This window comes from Pristiophorus japonicus, unplaced genomic scaffold (assembly GCF_044704955.1).
Source record: "Pristiophorus japonicus isolate sPriJap1 unplaced genomic scaffold, sPriJap1.hap1 HAP1_SCAFFOLD_113, whole genome shotgun sequence".
Classification (NCBI taxonomy): Eukaryota; Metazoa; Chordata; class Chondrichthyes; family Pristiophoridae; genus Pristiophorus; species Pristiophorus japonicus.
In genome coordinates, this window is record NW_027250788.1 from 1,573,105 (window position 1) to 1,589,620 (window position 16,516).

The 16,516-nt window shown below is 49.7% G+C and overlaps 1 non-coding gene across 1 annotated transcript; it reads left to right on the top strand.

Annotated features, from left to right (window-relative positions):
* The first annotated feature begins 16,228 nt into the window (after nt 1-16,228).
* trnap-cgg (transfer RNA proline (anticodon CGG)) lies at nt 16,229-16,315 on the top strand. The gene is given in 2 exon segments: nt 16,229-16,264; nt 16,281-16,315. It is a non-coding gene; the product is annotated as a tRNA-Pro (tRNA).
* The last annotated feature ends 201 nt before the right edge of the window (nt 16,316-16,516 follow it).

The window sequence follows — 16,516 nt, forward strand, 5'->3', positions numbered from 1 at the left end:
CAACACACAAAAATCTTTGAAACAGTTCTCTAAAACAAAAAAATCATTGCACTTTGGCTCGGCCTTTTCTCATGTTTCATGTCAGTTTCCCTTCTTTGCACTCTGCTAATTATCGACGCAGAGCAATTCACACAGATGCCGTCGAGTAGCTGTTTCTGTTTCACACTGTTCATCACAGCTTGTACTTCAGTCTTGCCAGGTAAAAAGTGCGTTGGCATTGCAATGCATTAATGTAAAATGCTTGGCATGAAAAGACAACGCAACGTTTTGTCGAGTGCGAAGGTTCACCAGACTGATTCGCGTGATGGCAGGACCGACATATGAGGAGAGACTGGATCGACTGTGCCTTTATTCACTGGAGTTTAGAAGAATGAGAGGGGATCTCATATAAACATATAACATTTTGATGGGACTGGACAGGTTCGATGCAGGAAGAATGTTCCCAATATTGGGGAAGTCCAGAACCATGGAACACAGTCTCGGAATAATGGGTAAGCCATTTAGGACCGAGATGAGGAGAACCTTCTTCACTCAGAAAGTTGTTAACCTGTGCAATTCACTACTGCAGAGAGTTTTTGATAACAGTTCATTGGATATATTCAAGAGGGAGTTAGATGTGGCCCTGACGGCTAAAGGGATCAAGAGGTATGGAGACAAAGCAGGAATTGGGTACTGAGGTGAATGATCAGCCATGAACTTATTGTGTGATGGTGCAGGCTCGAAGGGCTGAATGGCCTACTCCTGCAAGTATTTTCTATGTTTCGATGTTTCTATGAAGTGCCTGCATTTCAAAAAGAGTTGCTTTTATTCATCCTGCTGAAAGCATATTGCACAGATAATCTCAGCACACATTGTGCAGGTAAAGGCAGCATAAGATAAAAAACTGGTTTATCGTCCGCTGATTTGTAACAGGTAACTGATGGTTGAACACACGATTTGACAACTAGACTTGCAGATCAAGTATCACTGACAAAGGCAACAAAACTGCCCACCAACACCAGGTGACTTTCACTTGTTTGTCCCAAATTTTCAGCAGCTGGGACAGCAAGAATTGAGGTTCCACCACAATGTGAACTCAGATCACTGGTTTACAGAGTCCAGAATGCTCACCATTACACCATGGAACCAATCATGCCAAAGTTTTTGAAACATAGAAACATCGAAACATAGAAACATAGAAAATAGGTGCAGGAGTAGGATTGCAAAAATTCGTTGGACAACCCCCCAGTGTGTGGACTCATTGGAAAGGAAATTTAATTTGGAACAATCAACCAGAAAGTTTGGGATCTTAAAGTGCACATGGAAGTAACTACGAGTTTTAATCAAATTTGGGATTTTACAAGGCAGATTGGTTCTGTGTGGAAAGGGCTGAGAACTGAAGGATCGTTCAAAGAAAGCAGTTTGGGTATTGAAGCTGTCGGGGATATTGAAGCTGAACAAATTGTCTGGGGAATTGTGTAAACTCGAAAACCCATCTCCCTGGAGGACATTAACATAGCAACAATCAACCCAGAGATAGCCAGCCATCACTCTGAGCAGGAAACCCATCCAGCGTATACAAAATGACAATGGCCCATCCAGCCCGTATGGAAAACCCAGGCCTAGGAAGACATTGCAAATACCAAAAATCTAATTTTCCCGATCAATTAACAAATTCAAAAGATCGACACATCCGAGACAGGTTACCATTAATGGGCCAGCCAAAATATAACAAAGAGATATCAAGCACGCCAAAATTAAAACAAAGAATCGGGGCTCATTTGTCACGCAGATTAGAACGGCTCCCAAAGTATAACTGGGTCCCTGTTTTTTAACAAAAGAAGGAGAACGGGAAGGAGGGAAAAAGGAGAGAGATCGCTGCAGCAGTTTGTAACAAGCCTTCCAGAGAGCTTGCTACACAGCCTCCGATACAGCTCTTCTGAGCTCCGACATCTTCAGCCTCGACGACACTCCTGGACCACACTGCCCTGCTACCGAAAGAGAAGGAAGAACATCATCACAGCAGAGAAAGCAGTTCCCAGTAACTTCGGACATCATCATCGTGGCAGCAACTGACCACAGCCAATGTGGTAACATCGAAAACACCGCAATCGACAAATTCTAAGAACAAAAGTCCTCAAGAAGAAACCGAAGCTTCGAAAGTTTCCCCTCTACAATCTGTTCCTCGATACCAACAGGTGAAACATTACCCAAAAGAACTTTAAAACCTACTGCTGACGGAAGAAAGTGGGTACACACCCCATAAATCCAATACGCACCCTACCGCATCAGCGGACACCACCCAACTGAAGACTACGCAGTAAGAAGTCTTCCACGATGTTCGGGGTACGGCAAGCAGAACTTAAAGAGTCCAGCGAACCTCGAAACTGCAAACCACTGCCAACTGACAATAAGAGGATTGGTGAGCATAATCCCTGTTTGCCCTCGAGTTTCACCGAGTCAGAGTTAGGCATTGGGAGGTGGGAGGTGTATTATTTTTCTGTAACCCCTTTGAAGTGTGAGAAGTGTTTTTTTATTCTAGTAATTACAAGCTCGACATTTTACGTTCTTGCTCTGAATAAAATTGAGGTTCTTTGCACCAAAACCAGTTGTTTCTTGCACTTTGTCACATTCCCAAATAAATCCAAAGTCTAGAACCCAGATAGTGCGAGCGATTCAAACCGCTCAGAAGGTCAGAGGTGAACCTCACCCCACACACCACGCCCGATAGAATGGCGACCACGGCAAGACTTTGGCGTAAAGGATGTGATGCAGAGATTGCTGTTTTGGAGGTAAGAACAAAAATGGAAGAGAGGATTTCCTCCTATGTGTAAAAGAAAGTGAATGTCACTAAGGAATGGGTGCTTGGTCTGTTGCGCGCTGAGCGTTCGGGAGACGCTGCGGCCCAGTGGACAGCCAGCAAGTACCATAAGGAATCAGTAGAAAAGGCAATTTGGTTGTCCTGACGACAGCAACAGGTCCAACCCCTAGATAAGAACATCGAGTCACTGCAGGCAGAACGATGTGAATGTGCAGAAACATCACATGACAGGGCTATGGCAGAAGAAAGGTGTGGGGGGAACTCCGTAAACTAAAACATGGAAAGACACAGCGAATGGAAAGGTTCAAAAACAGCCAGGACTGTTTTCAGTGTCAGGTTACCGAGGCAAAGAATAATGAAAAGATACTGTGGGAGGAAAACACTCGCCTCACCCTTCAAGTAAAAGAGCTGGAGGATAAGTTAAGAGACGTACAGCAGCTTATAAAGTAGCCAGCACTAATGGGTTTGAGTCAGGAGACCACGGTCCCTGCCAGCAACAAACAAAAGTTTAACCCTTGCTCTGTGCAAGGCAAAAGGCAAGGTATTCCTAATAAACCCGGGTATGGCCCGAGTAAACCTGGAAGAGAAGGAGGAAACTGTTCAACCACCACCTGTGGTACCGGTGACTATACCGGTTCGGCAGCAGGAGGGTGAACGAGTTGTGGGGCGTACAGGGATAGCGGACCACCACCACCTGTGGCACCGAGTTTCAGCATGGCTTGGCAGCAGGGAGGAGGGGTAGGCGACCCAGAACAGGAAGGGCCAGAACCAGGGCCAATGTGCCCGGTCCGGCAACAAATGTTTGGCCCGCCCACCGGTGCTGGGAGTCTGGGGCCCCTGGAAAGTCAGTTTGTGGTTCCCCACACGACCCAACATTTCAGGGCTATGATAAGTCACCTGGGAAAGCTCACCCCAAAGGGGGACACCTCGGTCCACTTTATGGAAGTGGAACAGGCAGGGGATATTAACGGGTGTGATGATGCTGAGATAGCAAATATGCACCTCCTCTCACTGGACGGCAAGCTGTACCAGTCCCTCTCTGCCGAGAGCAAAAGGGGGCAAAGCACATGTGCCGCTGTCCAGGAAGATATTCTAGAAGCCATGGACTGTAATGATGGGAATCCCAACAGTGCAGCTCACAGGGAAAACCCGACAGGTTTTCGCAGACAGGCTGTGGCCTGTGTACCAGAGCGTCTGTGGAGGGGACCTCGACCGGAATCACATAAGCCGGGATGAGAGAGCCCGCTGGCTCCGAAGCCTGATGGCAAACAATTTACCACGTATAAGGACAAAGGCTGAGGCCTGGTTTGACCCGAGAAATCCCCAGGCCACCGAACAGGGAGTGGTCAGGGAACTGACCCGAGTCTACTGGAACGGCAGGGGGATGGAAGAGCACCCACCCAAGGGAAGGGTCCTCGAAATCAGACCTAGTCAGCACAAGAGGGAATGGTGCCACGACGGGGGCAAACGCTCCGGTACAAAACGTACCTGATTTGGGTGCGGAAAGTGTGGGCACTGGAGAAAGGATTGTAGAAACCCATGGAAGAGTAGCACAGGGAAGAATTCTCGTGCCCCTGCCCAAAAGACCGAGACCGAGAAGCCAGCCCCTCCCCACACGTTTGATACCTTTCTGACTGCGCTGCGAACAATGCTGGATGGCTCTGGGAGGGTAGCCACCGCCACCGGTACCGAAATCCCATCCGCCCCATCCCAGCCAAAACAGTGACTAGAACAGACACAGCCTGTTCCCCTGTGTTCCCTCGAGTACGATGCGTGGGGGAGACCGACCGTTCAGATGGAAGTGGAGAAGATGAAAGGGACTGACCTGCTGGATACCGGTGCATCAAGCACCCTTGTCTATGTAAATAACCCCGCCGCCTCACCTCTGTCTAACGGGGTCCCCTAGAGCTTGGTGGGTTTCACAGGCACCGAGCAGGTTGGCTCATTCTCCGTTCCGCTCTCTGTTCATTTAGGAACACTCCACACCAAGTGGACTTGTGTCCTGATGAAGTGGGAACAGGGAGGGAGAGGGATCCTGGGGGCAGACTTTATTCTAGGCCAGGGAACCTAGTTGATTTAAGAAATGACTGTCTTTGGGGGTCAGTCTGTACGGGACAGGAGAGTGAGCTAATGGTTATCCCAGAAAAACGGGGAAAGGGGACAGTGTGCACCATGAAGCCAAAGGAGTGTTACGACCGTGAATCACTGGTCAGTAACACTCCGATGGATTACCAAGAGTATGTAAGGGCAAACCTTGCAGATTTTGCCACTCACAAACACGACTGTTGGAGGATAAACGTGGTCGAGGTTAGCATAGATGGTGACCCTATGACCCGACCGTAGAAACAGTATAACTTCCCCAGGGAGGCGGAGGCAGACATGGAAATAGCCTTGGGTTCTTTAGTGAAACAGGGGTATTGAGACCAATAGCTACCCATGTGAACTCTCCGTTGTGGCCGGTTAAGAAACAGGACAACACCTGGAGAGCCACGGTGGACTATCGAGTACTCAACCGTAACATCACCGGCTGTGCACCCACTGTTGCTGCTGTCGCCGACCTCATTGGACGTATCCCAGCCTCCGCGACCATCTTCACAGTGCTGGACATTTCCAACCGGTTCTGGTCCATACCTTTAAGAAGAGAAGATCAGTACAAGTTTGCTTTTACCTTTAAAGGACTGCAATACACTTGGAACTGTCTCCATCAGGGCTTCCACAACAGCCCCAGTATTTTCCATCAATGTATGGCCAACTGTTTAAAGAGCTTCAGCAGACCCCAGCAGCTGGTACAGTATGGGGACGACCTGCTCCTATTCACCGATGAGGGGGAGGAGCATGGTGCACTGCTGGCTGAACTGCTGGAGCTGCTGAAAGAAGAAGGGTTTAAAGTGAATCCCACAAAGGCACAGATCGGTCTGAAGGAAGTAAAATTCCTGGGACTGGCTGTGCGCGCTGGGGAAAGGGCCATTGACAAAGCTACAAGGGAAGCAGTGCAGAAGTTACCAGCCCCCAACACAGTAACAGAAGCAAGATCTTTTCTCGGGCTAACCGGGTACAGCAGAGATCTCATTGAGGATTATGCAGCCACAGCAGCCCCTCTGCTCCGACTCCGACACAAGAGGGTGGAGTGGGAATGGGACGAAGGCTGAGAAGCAGCATTTATCCAACTCAATAACGACCTGCAGACCGCACCAGCTCTAGGGGCTATTGATGGGGGTAAAGAGTTTTTCCTGGAGGTAGCAGCCAGTGAAGGGACAGCCTGAGTGCAGTACTGCTCCAAGAGTGGCATGGCCGGCTGAGACCATTGGTCTACTCCTCCAGGATACTCACGGATGTGGAGAAGGGTCACTCCAACTGTGAGCGGCATCTCCTAGCCACTCACTGGGCTGTGAAAAGTTCACTGATCTTCACAGCAGGGTCCCCTATCACACTCCTTACCCACCATACGCCCACCCAAATGCTCCTGGACGGTCGGATCAAGGACGGGACAGAGAGCAGTGCCTGCATTTCTCACTGGACCCTACTTCTCTCCCAGATGGACCTGAGGGTAAAGGGTCTCTGCGAGCCAAGACTCACAGCCAACATGATCTATCCAGGGACTGCCCACCGGTGTACGGTGGGAAATTAACATAGGTTTTCGGGCTGGGTTACACCGCAGAGGCCGAGAGATCTTTGTGAACGGTTCAAGCACGGATCTGCGGGTGAACGACTCACAGGCTGCGGAGTTTATGACCCAGAGGCAGGCATTGCCCTGGCCATTAAACTCCCCAGTATGATGAGTGCCCAGCACGCTGAACTGTCTGCGGTGGTATATGTAGTCACACACCCCGAAGAATTCCCCAGCCAACACACGATTTTCTCGGACAGTAAGTTCACATGCAATTCGTTTTTGGAGTACTTGGCTATCTGGTCCCGTCGCGGATACACATCTGCAAACGGGAGATCCCTGGCAATTAAGCCCCAACTGGAAAAGATCATGACAGCCGTGGGGAAGGAAGGGAAGATCTGTATACATAAAGTGAAGGCACATTCCACCACTGAACCCCGTAGCGAGGGAAACCAGCAGGCTGACATGTTGGCCAAGCAAGGTGCGCGCAAGGGCAAGCTCTGGGATCCGTACAACCCAGGCCCCATCGCAGCAGTCAGGGGCAGGATTGGGATGACAGGGAAGGCAGGGGTAGCATTGTACCCGGACCTGAAAACGGTTCAGATCCAAGACCCCGTCCCCAAAACTATCCTGAACACGCTAGAAAAAGGGGATAGGGTAGACGGCCCGTACAGAAGGAATGCTGTTCAGGGGGGAGCAATGGGTAGTACCCCAACAACAGCGGAGAGAATTCCTCCAGCTGGCCCACAAGCGTCCAGGAGCAGGACACCCTGGACCTGAGACCACTTGGCAACAGGTGGAACAGGCAGGGTGCTGGCCCGGATTCAGGGAAGACGTCCGCGAGTTCTGTGCCAGCTGTCTAGTGTGCGCTGACAACAGCCCCGACCTCCAGAAAAGGAAGATGTCTATGGGACATATCAGGAGGGTAGAGGGATCCTGGCAGTCGATCCAGGTCGATTACATTGGTCCCCTACCCACTGCCCAGGGAAGTTACAAGTACTGTCTCGCATTGGTGGATGTATTCACCAAATGGGGGGAAGCCTTCCCATGCCGAACAGCCACTGCCCTGGGAACAGCCAGGATCCTGGTCAGGGAGGTGTTCTCCCGATGGGGACTACCCCAGTACGTGAAGTCCGACTGGGGGAGCCACTTCACCAGGCAGGTGATGCAGGAGATCCTGAAGGTGCTCAGCATTAAAGGTAAATGGCATGTCGCCCACAACCCGCAGTCATCCGAGCCTGTGGAGCGTTTAAACCGCAACATCAAAGAAAGGCTGCGAAAAGAGACAGGGGACTCACCCAAGAGGTGGGTAGAGGTCCGACCACTGGTCCTCATAGGGATCCGGGCCTGCCAGTCAAAGATCACGGGGTACTCCCCGTATGAGCTCATGACCGGCAGAGCCAGGTGAACCCCCACCCACGTATTAGCCCAGGTACTCACGGAAGGTCAGCTGAGGGAAGCGAGCTGGGACAGCTTTGTCAGGAACCTGTTTGAACACATTAAACAGATTCGCTGGCAGGCTGCTGACAATATGGGAAAAGAGCATCGGAGCAACTGACTGCTGCTAGAGCCCCACAAACACCACGAATGGGAGATAGGGGACCAGGTTATGGTCAGCAACTACGCTCGAGTCGGGGTTTATGAGGCACTGTACATGGGGCCGTTCCACATTGTCGACATGGCAAGCCCCATGGTCTGTGCCGTGAAAATGCCCCGCCGTACAAAGTGGTTCCACATAAACCAGTGCAAACTTTTCAAACCCGGGACAGCAGCGAAACGTAACGGACAGCCAGGAACAGAGAACCGTGCTAAAGGCATGGACCCTCAGCCAGCAGCCCCCGACTGTGGAAATCCCACAGGGGACGTGGCAGACCCACAGACTGTATCCAGAGGGGCGATGGACTGAGTTACTGGAGGAGCTATCCCCCCAATCATTTGGGACTTGGACGCACCCCCAGGGGTCAAAACCCTGAGAAGGACTCTCCGCACACCACGGCCTAAGGCACCGTGGTCACCAGCGCCCCAATTTACGTGGTTCAGACCCGGGAGAGGGACCTGCCGTGAAAGGGTACCTAAGATCAGGGACCAGCCTGCGAGTAGGGACACCCAGCCGGTAGCCTTCGGCGACGAGGGACCCCCAGAAGAGATAGTGGTGGACCAGCCACTAATTGGGCGTCCACAGCCCACGGCCCTCAACCAGGCAGAACCCCCAGGGGACAAAATGAACCAGGCAGCCACCCCCAAAGGAGCGGTGTGCTGTATCACGGGAGGGGACATTCCCCCAATAGTGTGGGACTCAGACCCACCTCCGGTCAGGACACTCCAGGTCCTGCGGTACTGTCCGACCTACTACCGGCCCCGCTGGAAACACAGAGGCCAGGGAAGAAAAGAGAAGGACAGGAATTAACCTGGCCACCCGGAGATGGATGGCAGATGTACATAAATAATACGATATGTGTTAAGGTATGTTTAGTAAGAATCTAGCGTAGTGTAGATTATGCATGTAATGATTTCAGGGCCCCATAACTGAAAAGAAACCACACGTATGGAAGGTGTGAAACGAGTAGAATAGGATAAGGATGTTTATATGAATATAGAAGTTAAGAGTTTCAGCCGACAGCCGGTGACGAAATAGTGACATATGTATTGGGGAAAGGAAAAAACCCCACCTTGTCGGCAGTAAAAGAGGCACTACAAGAAGGATAACAACATGAACAGGGTCCTGTTCCTGCTCGCCCTTATAAGGATGAGCAGCGACAGCTGAGGAGACGTGGAAGAATCCTCCATTTATGGTCTCAGGAGAGAGATTAACCGATCGTGACTGCAGCGGGTGACACCCCGGGTGTGGAAGAGCTCGCCGTGTACGCCCACGAGGGAAGGTGGCCAGGGTGGATGGGGTCTCATTCCCCGCACTACTCCAGCCAGGAAGGGTTTACCTCTGGGGAGCCCTCCGTTCCATGCCCCCGGATACGGGTCGTTGCTGCGTGGGTCAGTGTCACGGAGGGAAAACCTATATGTTTGACAGACACAGACACATCACACTGTGACAGACACACACAGTGGCGGGAGCGGAGAGAGGCAGCGGCCTATAAAAGGCTCAGCAGTCCGGGGAGCGTCGAGAGAGGCGGGAGTCGAGAGAGGCAGCGGCCTATAAAAGGTTCAGCAGTCCGGGGAGCGTCGAGAGAGGCGGGAGTCGAGAGAGGCAGCGGCCTATAAAAGGCTCAGCAGTCCGGGGAGCGTCGAGGAAGGCGGGAGTCGAGAGAGGCAGCGGCGTATAAAAGGCTCAGCAGTCCGGGGAGCGTCGAGAAAGGCGGGAGTCGAGAAAGGCGTACTTGTGCAGCTCCAGCTGAGAGAAGTCAAAAAAGAGGTAGAAAGCAATCAAAAGGTGACGTCACAGCCAACGTGGTAAGTGATTGGCTGCTGATTAGTGAGTAGTTTTTCTTTTTCTTTATTAGTCAGTAACTTTTAACATTGTTGTCCGCAATTTAAGTGTATATAAGGGTTAAGTCATGGCGGGACAGCTCGGTCACGTGATATGCTCCTCCTGTACCATGTGGGAACACGGGGACAACACCAGTGTCCCTGACGACTACATGCGCGGGAAGTGTGTCCACCTCCGGCTACTGACGGTCCGCGTTGCGGAGTTGGAGCTGAAGGTGGATTCACTCTGGAGCATCCACGATGCTGAGAATGACGTGAGTATCACGTGTAGCGAGTTGGTCTTACCGCAGGAGAAGGGTCCACAGCCAGCGAGGAAATGGAAGAGAAGCAGGAAGAATAGTGCAAGGAAGGTAGTGCAGGGGTCCCCTGTGGTCATCCCACTGCAAAACAGATACACTGCTTTGAGTGCTGTTGAGGGGGATGACTCATCAGGAGCGGGCAGCAGCAGCCAAGTTCATGGCACCGTGGCTGGCTCTGTTGCACAGGAGGGCAGGAAAAAGAGTGGCCGAGCGATAGTGATAGGGGATTCAATTGTAAGGGGAATAGATAGGCGTTTCTGCGGCCGCAACTGAGACTCCAGGATGGTATGTTGCCTCCCTGGTGCAAGGGTCAAGGATGTCTCGTAGCGGGTGCAGGACATTCTAAAAAGGGAGGGAGAACAGCCAGTTGTCGTGGTGCACGTTGGTACCAATGACATAGGTAAAAAAAGGGATGCGGTCCTACGAAATGAATTTCAGGAGCTAGGAGCTAAATTAAAAAGTAGGACCTCAAAAGTAGTAATCTCGGGATTGCTACCAGTGCCACGTGCTAGTCAGAGTAGGAATCGCAGGATAGCTCAGATGAATACGTGGCTTGAGCAATGGTGCAGCAGGGAGGGATTCAAATTCCTGGGGCATTGGAACCGGTTCTGGGGGAGGTGGGTCCAGTACAATCCGGACGGTCTGCACCTGGGCAGAATCAGAACCAATGTCCTCGGGGGAGTGTTTGCTAGTGCTGTTGGGGAGGAGTTAAACTAATATGGCAGGGGGATGGGAACCAATGCAGGGAGATAGAGGGAAACAAAAAGGAGGCAAAAACAAAAGACAGAAAGTTGATGAGGAAAAGTGGAGGGCAGAGAAACCCAAGGCAAAGAACAAAAAGGGCCATTGTACAGAAAATTCTAAAGGACAGAGGGTGTTAAAAAAACAAGCCTAAAGGCTTTGTGTCTTAATGCAAGGAGCATCCGCAATAAAGTGGATGCATTAACTGTGCAAATAGATGTTAACAAATATGATGTGATTGGGATTACGGAGACGTGGCTCCAGGATGATCAGGGCTGGGAACTCAACATCCAGGGGTATTCAATATTCAGGAAGGATAGAATAAAAGGAAAAGGAGGTGGGGTAGCATTGCTGGTTGAGGAGGAGATTAAGGCAATAGTTAGGAAGGACATTAGCTTGGATGATGTGGAATCTATATGGGTAGAACTGCAGAACACCAAAGGGCAAAAAACGTTAGTGGGAGTTGTGTACAGACCTCCAAACAGTAGTAGTGATGTTGGGGAGGGCAGCAAACAGGAAATTAGGGGTGCGTGCAATAAAGGTGCAGCAGTTATAATGGGTGACTTTAATATGCACATAGATTGGGCTAACCAAACTGGAAGCAATACGGTGGAGGAGGATTTTCTGGAGTGCATAAGGGATGGTTTTTTAGACCAATATGTCGAGGAACTAACTAGGGGGGAGGCCATCTTGGAATGGGTGTTATGTAATGAGAGAGGATTAATTAGCAGTCTCGTTGTGCGAGGCCCCTTGGGGAAGAGTGACCATAATATGGTGGAATTCTGCATTGGGATGGAGAATGAAACAGTTAATTCAGAGACCATGGTCCAGAACTGAAAGAAGGCTAACTTTGAAGGTATGAGGCGTGAATTGGCTGGGATGGATTGGCGAATGATACTTAAGGGGTTGACTGTGGATGGGCAATGGCAGCCATTTAGAGACCGCATGGATGAACTACAACAATTGTACATTCCTGTCTGGCATAAAAATAAAAAAGGGAAGGTGGCTCAACCGTGGCCATCAAGGGAAATCAGGGATAGTATTAAAGCCAAGGAAGTGGCATACAAATTGGCCAGAAATAGCAGTGTACCTGGGGACTGGGAGAAATTTAGAACTCAGCAGAGGAGGACAAAGGGTTTGATTAGGGCAGGGAAAATGGAGTATGAGAAGAAGCTTGCAGGGAACATTAAGACGGATTGCAAAAGTTTCTATAGATATGTAAAGAGAAAAAGGTTAGTAAAGACAAACGTAGGTCCCCTGCAGTCCGAATCAGGGGAAGTCATAACTGGGAACAAAGAAATGGCGGACCAATTGAACAAGTACTTTGGTTCGGTATTCACGAAGGAGGACACGAACAACCTCCCGGTTATAAAAGGGGTCGGGGGGTCTAGTAAGGAGGAGGAACTGAGGGAAATCCTTATTAGCCGGGAAATTGTGTTGGGGAAATTGATGGGATTGAAGGCCGATAAATTCCCAGGGCCCGATGGACTGCATCCCAGAGTACTTAAGGAGGTGGCCTTGGAAATAGTGGATGCGTTGACAGTCATTTTCCAACATTCCATTGAATCTGGATCAGTTCCTATAGAGTGGAGGGTAGCCAATGTAACCCCACTTGTTAAAAAAGGAGGGAGAGAGTAAACAGTGAATTATAGACCGGTCAGCCTGACATCGGTCGTGGGTAAAATGATGGAATCAATTATTAAGGATGTCATAGCAGTGCATTTGGAAAGAGGTGACATGATAGTTCCAAGTCAGCATGGATTAGTGAAAGGGAAATCATGCTTGACAAATCTTCTGGAATTTTTTGAGGATGTTTCCAGTAGAGTGGATAAGGGAGAACCAGTTGATGTGGTATATTTGGACTTTAAGAAGGCGTTCGACAAGGTCCCACACAAGACATTGATGTGCAAAGTTAGAGCTCATGGGATTGGGGATAGTGTACTGACATGGATTGAGAACTGGTTGTCAGACAGGAAGCAAAGAGTAGGAGTAAATGGGTACTTTTCAGAATGGCAGGCAATGACTAGTGGGGTACCGCAAGGTTCTGTGCTGGGGCCCCAGCTGTTTACACTGTACATTAATGATTTAGATGAGGGGATTAAATGTAGTATCTCCAAATTTGCGGATGACACTAAGTTGGGTGGCAGTGTGAGCTGCGAGGAGGATGCTGTGAGGCTGCAGAGCGACTTGGATAGGTTAGGTGAGTGGGCAAATGCATGGCAGATGAAGTATAATGTGGATAAATGTGAGGTTATCCACTTTGGTGGTAAAAACAGAGAGACAGACTATTATCTGAATGGTGACAGATTAGGAAAAGGGGAGGTGCAAAGAGACCTGAGTGTCATGGTACATCAGTCATTGAAGGTTGGCATGCAGGTGCAGCAGCCGGTTAAGAAAGCAAATGGCATGTTGGCCTTCATAGCAAGGGGATTTGAGTGCAGGGGCAGGGAGGTGTTGCTTCAGTTGTACAGGGCATTGGTGAGGCCACACCTGGAGTATTGTGTACAGTTTTGGTCTCCTAACCTGAGGAAGGACATTCTTGCTATTGAGGGAGTGCAGCGAAGGTTCACCAGACTGATTCCCGGGATGGCGGGACTGACTTATCAAGAAAGACTGGATCAACTGGGCTTGTATTCACTGGAGTTCAGAAGAATGAGAGGGGACCTCATAGAAACATTTAAAATTCTGACGGGGTAAGACATGTTAGATGCAGGAAGAATGTTCCCAATGTTGGGGAAGTCCAGAACCAGAGGTCAGAGTCTAAGGATAAGGGGTAAGCCATTTAGGACCGAGATGCGGAGGAACTTCTTCACCCAGAGAGTGGTGAAGCTGTGGAATTCTCTACCTCAGAAAGTTGTTGAGGCCAATTCATTAAATATATTCAAAAAGGAGTTAGATGAGGTCCTTACTACTAGGGGGATCAAGGGGTATGGCGAGAAAGCAGGAATGGGGTACTGAGGTTGAATGTACAGCCATGAACTCATTGAATGGCGGTGCAGGCTAGAAGGGCCGAATGGCCTACTCCTGCACCTATTTTCTATGTTTCTATGTTTCTATGTAAAGGAAAGATTCCCCTGGGTAGATGGTGCTGGCTCAGGAAGCTGAGCAAGGATGTGGGGGATCAGCACTCTGACTGGGAAAGACTCGGGAATGACACGTACCGTACCATCACGGGGACACGGGGAGGAGTGAAGGTGTGTTAGAACAAGTGGTGGGAGTCTGAACAGGGAATTTACGTCTGCATGTGGTGGTCAGAGGAGATCTGTCCTGCAGGCATATCAATCGCCTTTGCCAGGCAATGGCAAGATGAGGGGAAAGGGATGGGGTGGGATTCCAGCCTACACGGGTGTGTGGTCCCACACTCCCCACTCCCAATTAACACCACCGAAGTTATAGCACGCATTAAGAAACCCCTGCCCACGACCCCGCCAGTGAGAACAATAATAGAAAGGTGTCCGACCACCACCAAGTGACTCGGGAACGGATTAGTATTGGTACCAACCGAAAAGGTGTTATACCAGGGGCTACATTATGCAGTCGCTTCAGTTATTTAAAACTTTACCGAGGTGCATATACCTGACTGGTGCCCGAAGGAAACAGAGCAGCTATACGAGGGCCTACTCAGAGAAATGTTCAAGAACTTTTATGAGTTAGAATTTGAGAATGTAGACAGAACAGATATATACATCCTGTACGCTCGGGACACCATGGGCACGGGAAGACCTAGAAGGGGCACCTTGAACGAGATTTTAACTGCATATCTTGCAGAATCCTCTGTGATAAAAAGCCTGGACGATATATTACTACACATGCAGATAGATGGTCGAAAGAACCAACTGAGAAACATCATGAAAGAAGAAAACACAGGAGAAGGCTCAGAGCTACACGAGGACCAGGCTATGATGATCCATTGAAAGGAAATCGTGGCTGAGCTGGAAAAACATGCACAGACAGGGAATGCACTCATACGGGAGGATAGGAATGCTTCTGACCAGGTTGCACAGAACGAGGTGTGTGTGCTGTACGGGGCATGGTTGTTGGGCGAGGGCCGCAACAACCTGGAGGATTTAAAACAAGGTTTAGTCCCCTACTGGATCAGTAACAAGCACCTTGCAGCCCTCCACCCGTACAGTAACTCACTAAGCCCGTGCCAGCTCGGCCTAGCTTCTGAAACTTACCCTGTCCCAGTCGATCGCGATGTTCTAATCACACCATCATGGGGATAGTACTAAGGATGTCAGTCATGGGTGGGACAGCCCTTCCCACACTGTATACAGGGTGGAGAACATTGGAGTCATTCAAGGAGGTGCACATGTTCATTTCACAGCAATCCCACCCTTTGTCATAAAGTGGGAACACGCTGTGATGGGTACTGACCTCTCCGGGTGCACACATAATACTGTGTCCCCAGCACTTGAACACCTATTCTAAACCAAAGTGTGGGTTTAAAGCTGCTGGTGCACAGTCTATCAACTGTACCATGGAGGTAATGGCACAAAACCATGTCCCTCCACAGGGAGCATACATCGGGGGTGGGACATATTGTGTCACCACCAGTACGCCCCACTACCAACATGGACACTTCTGGTGTCCGGTCAGTGACAGCAGTTTTTGCTTTAAACCCGAGGCAGAAGTTCAAGTGTCCCAGGAAGGGATTGTCCCCATTCCTGAACCCTCCACTGTTCACCTCACTGTGAGAGAAAACATCACAAACCTGCAGGATTATGTTGTACATTTGGCGATTAAATTCCCCCACTACCCGAACAACTTACTGCTCTGCTAGCAGCTGTAGTAATCTCACAAAAACATTTCGATTCTCGAGAACAGAAAACAATTGAGATAGGGAGAAATATTCTAAAGATCACAATTCCACCTGGGTGGGACATTTTCAGAAATATAGAAGTTCCTGCTGGGATCAGAATAGCTTCCCACTTTTTGGTTGTCTGTCAACTCGCGAGTATTCTTTACTTATGGCATCTCACTTGTTGAGTGAAACGCAGAGGCCGTCAGGTCAGGCACCAAAGGTGCTGTACGCTCCCTGGCCAAACTTGGGGATCGCACAGGGAGGAGCAACACCATACTACCATGAACTCATCCTTTTTTGGCGTGGAAGCAAGTCATCCTCGTTTCGAGGGACCGCCTATGATGATGATGATGATGGATACATTAACGTCCCGACAGCTCATTGACTGCAGGAGTGGGACCATGTGGCGCTTCAGAAGACATGTCATAAAGACAAAGTCACTGATTCCGTCTCATGTGCTCCTCCAATCAGGAATAGCAACAAACTAAAAATGCTTAATAATGGTTACACCTTATTTCCAAATAAAGTACATAGTTGGCTTGTTGGTCTAGAGGTATGATTCTCGCTTCGGGGTTGTTATTTGAAATATGCGAGAGGTCCGGGTTCAAATCCCGGACGAGCCCTCATTTTGCCGCGAATTTTGAATTTGCATCGAACTTTTGCAAAGAAGGACTTGCATTTCTGCAGCGTCTGTCAGGAACTCATGATGCCCCAAAGTGCTTTACAGTCGTTGAGTTGCCTTTGAAATGTTGTCACGTGAGGAAAGATGTGCCCAAGTCACCTCAACTCTTTGTGAAGGAGATCATAGAATCATAGAAGTTTAC